This window comes from Melampsora larici-populina, assembly GCF_000204055.1.
Source record: "Melampsora larici-populina 98AG31 unplaced genomic scaffold MELLAscaffold_5, whole genome shotgun sequence".
NCBI classification, from domain to species: Eukaryota; Fungi; Basidiomycota; class Pucciniomycetes; order Pucciniales; family Melampsoraceae; genus Melampsora; species Melampsora laricis-populina.
Window position 1 is genome coordinate 364,055 of NW_006768769.1, and position 9,126 is coordinate 373,180.

The window sequence follows — 9,126 nt, forward strand, 5'->3', positions numbered from 1 at the left end:
CGATATTCCCATCAGTAAATACCTACGTTACCTACACCTAGAAATATCCCATGGTACTCACGGAAATAGACTGAGAAAAACTGTTTAAAAGAACTGGGCTAAAACGTGTGAATTGATCATGACCACCACAACAACAACACCCTCTCCGACCCGCCTATAAAAGAAGGTAGTCCAAAGAGTGGTGAAGAGGGGAGGAAGAAGGCGCAATTCATTTTAACCACAGAAACATAGAGTCAGTGAACTTTCTCAAAACCGAAAAGCACCGCACAATCAAAGAACTTTTCTTCAATTAAGAAAGAAAAAGCTCCTGAGAATTTCCAGAGAAATCTCAACGCTCAACCACAGAGATTTTTCTTCAACGAAGAAAAAATCCTGACCCCAAGTATTACACATTTCTATCCAAATAATGAATAAGAAAATGCCATAATTTTCACAAACACTCACCAACTAGAAACTAACAGAAGCCCCCACATGCGCCGGACAACCAATCACATGATTTTGTGACTCTGGAAGCCTTAACGCCACATGACCCCGAACATAGATTCGAAACGCCTCTGAAGACCAACGGTGTAGAACTTATAACCCAACAAGGGTTATACAGAGCTGGAAGAGGATAATCCACTAATAAAATGACTAGTAGAAGTTGTCTAAGGACTGCTCTTCTAAAACAACACAATCAGAAAGAGCTCTGTTGTATTGAGTACTGATAAGGCACCAGAGAAATATATCTTCACACGTAATTTAACTTCAAAAGCACACTTTGTATTACTATCAACACTGCTATAGTGTTATTCCCAATTGATAACTAAAAGAAATAAGCAATATCTGATTGATATTATTCCCAATAAGTCTTTATGACTATAAAACTAAAGTAAATTTCTCTTTATAATTGTAATAAAGGGCGTATTTAAGTGACCAGGTACTATTAAAATAAGTTTATAATGATAAACAAAATAATAATGGCGTAAATGATAAAGAAAAAAAGGGGAACAACAGTCCCAAAACCCTCTCAAAGTATATATAACAATGTACTAGAACTTTTACAATGGTCAACAGCCTCAAAACCAATCAAATCCGCCCAAAATTCCCTAAAAACCCTATGATGACGCAATGGATATGATTTTGTTACTAATAAATGATGTAATTTTCACAGCTAAAAGTGATCAATGACGCAATAATATGATGTACAGCACTTCTTATGATGAATACAGGTGATTTTTTCCTTGTAAACTAGCTGAAAACCAATTTTTGAGATTACGAATTTTTTCAGATGTGCTCCAATTTTTGATTACTAAAGTGCATCTTGTAGCCCACGTGTTACTGATCATTTCTGACACCTACATGACCTACTTCTGATGAGTGATGAGTAAGATATTGAGTTGTGAAGTTAAAGTTTTTAGTGTTACATGTGACTTGTGACTGTAAATTCGAGATTCACACCAATTCTTTATTTGCCTTATAACGTTTTACACACACCTCCATTACTAATGATTTAAAGTTTGTACATTATGTAATCCACTCTTCTGCGTTGAATGAGCCATCTACCAACCTATTCTGACGTCATTTGACATATGTAATTAGCTGAAAACCTCCATTTTCCACGAATTTCACCCATTTTCTTCACTTTTCACAGCTACTACTCTCTTTTTCTTGCTCTTGTAATATGACATCATCATCTATAACCTTAAAAATCCCGAAAAATCCTCTTGGCAACCTTAAATTCCATCACTACCACTATTACACAACCAAACTACACGTGTACCTCTTGTTTACCAACTTCGAAAAAGTGCCTTTTCCCTAATAACTTCTGTTTCTACTTATCAACCTTGAAGATTAAAATTGTCATAGTATAATATAATGTTGTTCTTTCATATTCTAACCTCATAATACCCATAACTTTATTTTTACTAACCTAAAAACCATTTTCCAACCTTTGTACCTATAATTTCGAATTTTTCTTATGTTTTTATTTCTTTCTTTTTGTAATAAATTTGTAAGTAAACTATAATGATCTTAATATATAATGTGAAATAAAAAATGATGTAATGTTGACCTAATGACCAATACATAAGCCTACAAGAGCTTCAATTGATCAAAAACCTCCATTTCGAATTTTCTTTCCTGCTGAATCCTGCTAATAAACTGGTAAACTGGTAATTGTGAATTTTTTAATTGATCCCATAAATTGATCACCACAACGGCCGGCACTTTGGATATACTCTAAACTGGCACCGCTTTGAGCTAACGCAGTAGCCCCACCAGACCAAAGAGAGTGACCTGAGAATTTTTTGTCGAAAAGAGAATGGAACCGCTTCAAAAACCATGACCTGGACGGAACAACGCCTCCTGAAGTCAAAACTAATTCAGCTTTTGAAAGGAATAACCGATCCCTAGACCGTAAGTACGATTTCATACGAATAATAGGACATGCTTGAGAATTGCTGAAATATTGGATAATAACTGGAACGCCAGAGAAACCTGAATCGCTTTTTGAATAAGGTAATGAATACTGAAGATATCTGTCGCACAACGAAAATTTGAAGGAACTTCTTCTGATAATCTTCCTAGAATCGAACATCCGTTTCGAATCCGGAACTGTAAGCTCTCCTAACCTATGCAACGCACCAAACCCCACACTAAGCATTGCCAAAAATAACCTGTCATCATGAGAAGACCCTAATTTCAACACCACATATTCTATTTGGATGATGGTAAGAGGCTCCTTCCGATTGACTGGCTTTGAATACAATTTGAGACAACCTTTCATCGTTTTCTTAACTAATTCTGAATGATTTTCACACTTGATTGATGGAAACTTCTGATTAAAAATAAAAGCTATCCCTACTAAATAGATTCGTACCGATCTGGGCGAAATTTTTAAACATGTGTAAGCAATGTAATTGCACAAGGACTGACAGTCTGGTCTAAAAATATAATTGAATTGGGTACAAAAACGATAGAAACTACGAAAACCACACATATACTTTTGAACCGTTCTTAAGACTACGGTAGAATTTTGATCTTTCTTCGCTAACGCTTTTATTTGTGCTACCGTAATTTTATGAACTGGACTGGTTATTCTCCTCGTCGCCATGATAGCGAGGGATTGTTGAAAAATTGAAGGTTGATTTCTACACCACCAGCACCTAAAACCGGATCGATCGATAAAGGAGATATTGATACAGGATTAAATTCTCTCCTAACTTTTTCAAGTAACGTATGAGAGAGTTGATCAGCACATTTGTTTGTCAAACCCGGAATATGCGCTACTTTCACTTCAACCTTACAATCCACGACTCGTTGTATAATATATCGAAACAAGGGACGAATCAGTTGGTTCGGGCAATGCGTGTTGAACAGGTGAAAGACATTTTTGTTATCTGTATGCACATAAATCCGACTGGAACCTGAATTTATTCCGAGATCGATAGCTGCCATGACCGCTAAGAGTTCTGCCCAATAAATGTGGCGAGAAGGCAACGGTAATTTGTGATAGTAGGCCCGATTTTCATTCGGATTCCAGACCCCGATCCCTGTAGGACAAGCGTCAACGTAAAAGAGAGAATCCGCCTGAAACGCCGACCAGGTTGAAGATTTCAGGACTAAGACACCATTTGAGGATTCGAAATACTTAATTAACCAACGAATATCGTCCTGATTTTCCTTATTAAGATGAATTGGTAAAAAACGTCCTGTTTTACCGCCTGTTTTTTCATAGAGACTCTGTAAAGCATAACGTCCGTAAGGCATGGAGTTGAAACCCCACGAGATCCAACCCTGCAATGACTGCCAATCACAAAGAGAATGGTGAGGTTTTGAGACAAACTCTTTCATCTTGTCAATCATCATCAATTTTTTATCAGGAGCCAGGTAAATACTCATATTGTTAGAATCTACCATGTGACCAATGATTTCGAGCGCTGATCCATGAACTTGCTTTTTCCAAACCCACGGAACTCCCAGAATATCAAAAACCATGAGAAGCTTGGCTTGAGGACCCGGAATCCGATGTTCCTTAAACGTAATCCAATCATCTCCTGCCGCAGCTCCCCACACATCATCCATCATACAATTCAGATTCTTGATGTGAAATACCTCTTCCGCGATCCATAATACCAGCAAAAACACGCCACACCATATGTGAGGCAAAGCCGATGAACCAAAAGTGAGATTATGATCCACTCTGAACTTCTTCCTGATTCGAAGAATCTGACACATTTGATACTGCAAGTGCGCTGACAAGGTTCTGAAAGCACCTTCGACGTCGGATTTGAAAATTGTAACTTCGCCGTGTTTCTTCTTTAATTCAATCAAGAACGGAATCCAGGATTTTAAAGAATCGTACGACACCTTAATCTTATCTTTATCCACCAAGTCGTTAGGAGATGGCTTCCCCGCGCTCATGTTAGAACACACCCTCATCTTCGCAGAATCCTTCTTAGAAGTCATAAGCAATGGAATCACTTTCATACCAGGTATCAAAGTTGAAAATTCCTCTGAATACCTTCCCTTTTGAATCTCTTCCTCGCACTGATCTTCTAGCAGTTGTTGATTATCGTAGCATGACTGATGATTCGGAACTTCCACAATTTTTGAATCCGGTTTTGAAGAAGATGGCCAAAAACCAACCCTCAGACCTTTTATAGCTGATTTTACGAAAGCCTGATTTGGGTGAAGCTTCAATAATTGCTCCATCTTGTCAATGTTGAACGGAGTCGAAACTTTGAATAAGTAGTGATATTGTTTCAGAGCGTATCTTGCATCTTCGTCATCTTCCAGCGAAGGGGCGTCTGGAAAAGGCAAAGCGTATCTACTTGATTCAATGGCTGCTGAAAAACCTAACGGATTAGTCCCATCCCATTGATATCCTCGGAGGAACTTCTCCGACGTGTATTCTTCAGGTGTGATGGCATCCCCGGTGTTTTGCACCACATCCCCGGATGTTCTGTGAAAACTCGAATGTTAGTATCCATTTCTATTAAACTACTCATATTCACTTAAAGAATAGGAAAATGAAACGAAAACTCTACCAACACAAAAATGTAAGCGGGGGCAGCTATCACCGAGGGGACAATCCCTTTCGCTGTTATACGCGAAGCAATATTCTTCCGAGATCTTTCCCACATCTTTAGAACTCGTAATCTTATGAATCCCTTTATGTTTAAAGTCTGCAACATAATTGGGAGCGCTACCAGATGGGATAGCACCACTAGATGGTTTTGAACTCGAACTTTGTTGAAAACCACCTTTTTGCCGGAAAGGTGTTTGAAACGAAGGCTGCAATAATATATCATGAGCCTTCCTTCAATAAAAACATATCAATAAGGAAGATACATACTCTAGAGAAGGAAAAACCAGAATGAGCGAGATTAGGAGCAGTGTTGAAATAGCTACTACCAAAGTACTGGGTCTTAAGGACATCAAAGTCCTTATGATCCCAATCCGAGAATGAAACATATCTCCTATCTGCCACTTGAGTCCTGAAAGCCGCGTCGTAATCGGCGATGTTCTTCCAGTTGGCACGAATCGGACCCGACCAGAATTGCGAATTGATGTAATCCGAGTAGTCGGCAATTTGTTTTCCACAGTCCGGAAAACCCATTTCGATAGCTTTCTTGAGGATTGAGAAATAGTACTGCCATTCAGCCAAATCGTCGATTTTGAGAGTGAGATGTTTCGAAACCTCCAGTCCCTTTTCTTTACCAGTTGTTGAATAGGAAATGTTGCCTTTTTTCCTATTACAAAGTTCTCCTTTGATTCGACGAACATCAATGAATTTTCCCAACAACAACTCTTTAGATAGGACTTCAGGGAAATGGGCTGGCTTCCCAGCACGATTGAACTCCCTGACCGCCAACGCGATATTGGATTCGTAACCTTTAACGTTGTCGGCGAATTTTTTGGCTCCCGCCGTAAAAACAGTTTCGACATCCGAGATAGGCACCGCTTTTGATATAAACGCGAACTTTCGTTTCTTCTTGTCTTCTTTTTCGTCCGAATCGGAAGAATCCGAGCTGTCATCTCGATGCTTATGGTGATGATGCCGATGACCTTTCTCTCCTTGCTTAGCCAAAAGAACTCGAATGGTCTCTTGAGCCTCTTTGTTTGCCATAGATAGCATTTCCAAACGGTCCTCTGACGTAGCATTTCCCAAAGGGAGGATCCCCGGTAATTGTTGTTCGAAAGGAGTCTGGTTCGATATGTTTTGTCCTGATTGGTGAGGGACGTTTTGAAGACCGGCTGGAACAGCTTGATCGGTCTGGTTAGAATTGCCCGTATTGGCGATTCCTGAAGCTGCCGGTTGGTAAACAACACCATCAAAACCGTCTGGAGGATAGCCTTCGCTTTCATCTTGGTTTTTAAAATCATAACTGGGGTTTGGACCGTCATGGAACGCCAATGGATACGCGAACTCAGACCAGTGTCTGTACCAACTCGGTGATAGGTAGGGAATAATTCTCGCAAAAGATGCTCTGAGCTCCAACCAAGACACCACTTGTGCACCCCCGGACGAGAGATAATTTTCTCTAAGCTGGTCGAGCTTGAGCGTAATGTCTGCAGCTGCTGCATAATCGACGCCATCCTCTGACATTCCCAATAGACAGGATGAAAAATTTTTGACGGTTTTTAGATAACGGTTTTTTAGGGCGGTTTTTTAAGACGATCTGAATATATGTCTCTTTTTAGCAGGATATGTCCTTCAAAAAAATTAATACCTTAGAACGTGGGTGACTAAAGTATCCTTGAAGAACTAAAACTGATGGAACTATCGAAAAATGTAGAGGCGGTAAAGAAGAATTTTCGGTGAATAAACGAAAATTTGGTAAAGAGGAAAACGTATGATGTCATCTTACCACACAAGATAACTCATACAAAACCCGACCCGAACAATTGCAACAAAAGATTTACATATCACTAACATATCGATATTCCCATCAGTAAATACCTACGTTACCTACACCTAAAAGACAAAAAAAATACGCTTTGTGATATGTAAATTAAGTCCAGCAGTTTCAACAGGTTTCCTTCTCCAGTGCCGTGGCATGTCGCTCAACTTCGATGACCTTTGAATTACATACAGTCGATTGCAGAAAGTTTGGAAACTTTTGCCCGCCAAACTTGAGCAAATTGGCGCGGAATTCTTTCCAAGCTTTGTGAAATTGACTGTACTTACTCAATCATTAGAACAGATCACATGGTGCATGCCCAAGGTATCCCAATTCTCAAAGGATATACCTTCCTACCGCAAACCAACCCACAATTCTCAAGCCAGGTATTCAAAACCAAGATGGAGAAGCCCAAGAGTCTTTGCACGTGGGTGGCACTTCTTTGCCGTACGTCTCTCCACATGCCGGTGGCAACACCCTTGAGCCGAGAGCGGAAGCGTCGGCTAGTAGGAGCAAATGCCATATAAATATGTAGATGAAAATTCCAGTTCATGTCTCTCCCACTCCCGGGCCACCATCTCTTCATCATATCTTGCTCTTTTTCAAGTCTTGCAAGTCGGAATACCATATTTGAATTTATCGTTCTCTCTTCCTCGAAAAAAATGCTTCATCTCTTTCCAAAGATATCCTTTCTACTCCTCTCATTGTGCATTATTGGCTTGAAGGCGGGGGACGGCACGATTTATTCGTGCCAAACAGAGTATACCTTTGTTAATGATAAAGCATGTATGGAATCTCTTTCAAACCCTCGTTCAATTGGCTCATATACCCAGCATAATATACACCCATGGCTAAGATAGACCTCTTTCATAACTCCTCACACTTACAGTGTGCAGAGTGTCAGACACCTACGGGGTAAAGTGCAGCGCAAAAAGCTGTAAAAATGGCTCTAATAGTAACAGTAAGTATTCTACAAACCAATATTCATTCCTCATGATTTCAATTGGCACTGCAAAGCTGCTCATCTTGCATCTATCTTCTATTTCCTCATGTTAGACAAAATGATTGGGATGGTGGGATGCCAGGTCTACCAATCTCAAGACAAAACCGTAAGTAAACAACAATGTTACCAGTATAGATACGAGCCTCAGATACACAAATTTGGTCAGTTTCTTCGTGAATAATCTTTGTTTTCCAAGCCTCTCATTGACTTTCTTATCAAACCTTTATGCGTGTGGATGGTTCAGTTGCTTGGAACGGCAAACATTTTTATACATGCACCGGGTTTGACCACCCAACTTCAATCATCCGTAAGTCATAGTTTTTCATCATTCAAAACCTGCTTGATAGAGAACCCTTTTTTTTCTAGAATGCGATAATTGCGAACAATAAGAATTGCGAGTATATCAAGTGATAGATCGCATCAAAACAGGTGCTTGGTCATGTCGTGGTATCCTAAGAACAGTATAAAAGGCAATTCTTCAAGAATATCATGGTCAATCCGTTTGAACGATTCCCCAATCCTTACCTAGGCATCTAGTTTCTTATAGTCATCTTAACTTGAACATTCGCTCTGTGACACCCATCTTTTTTGACATTTAATTGAATCTTTTGATTCTCATGCAGCCTATCCTAAAGACTCTAGTCAACAATTTTGTGCGAGATGTAGAGTATGATATCCTATGATATCTATAAAACAAATTCTACTCGAGATGTAGGTCAGGTTTGAGTTTTAATATCAGTCATTTATACTGTACCACTTGTAAAGTCTAGTAGAAAGCCAGTAGCAGCCTATCTCTCAGATATTCTTGATATGATACGATGATTAAATCATTGAGGATGCTCAGCAGAATCAATGATGATCCAGCTACGCTATCAGTGCCCTAGCGAATAGTGCAAGATAGGAACGGGTTGGGGGTTTACATATGTGACAGTAAAGTAAATCAAATCATCGATCGATCGATTGACCACAAATCCCTTCCTCTTTACCATCATCACCATTACTATGCCAACCAAATCACCATCATGTTGGCAACCCTTCAAACCCCTCTTCGACCGGCCTTCAGGCTCAGCACTGCTTCTCCCACACGTTTCTTGTCATCTTCATCATCAAGTCTCACCAAAGTAGCAGTCTTGGGTGCAGCTGGTAAAAGAGCTCCTCTAAATCTCCTTTTCAAATTCAAATTAAGACTGGTGGAATCTGGTTCTAAAATCTTGGATTGACTCAGGTGGAATTGGA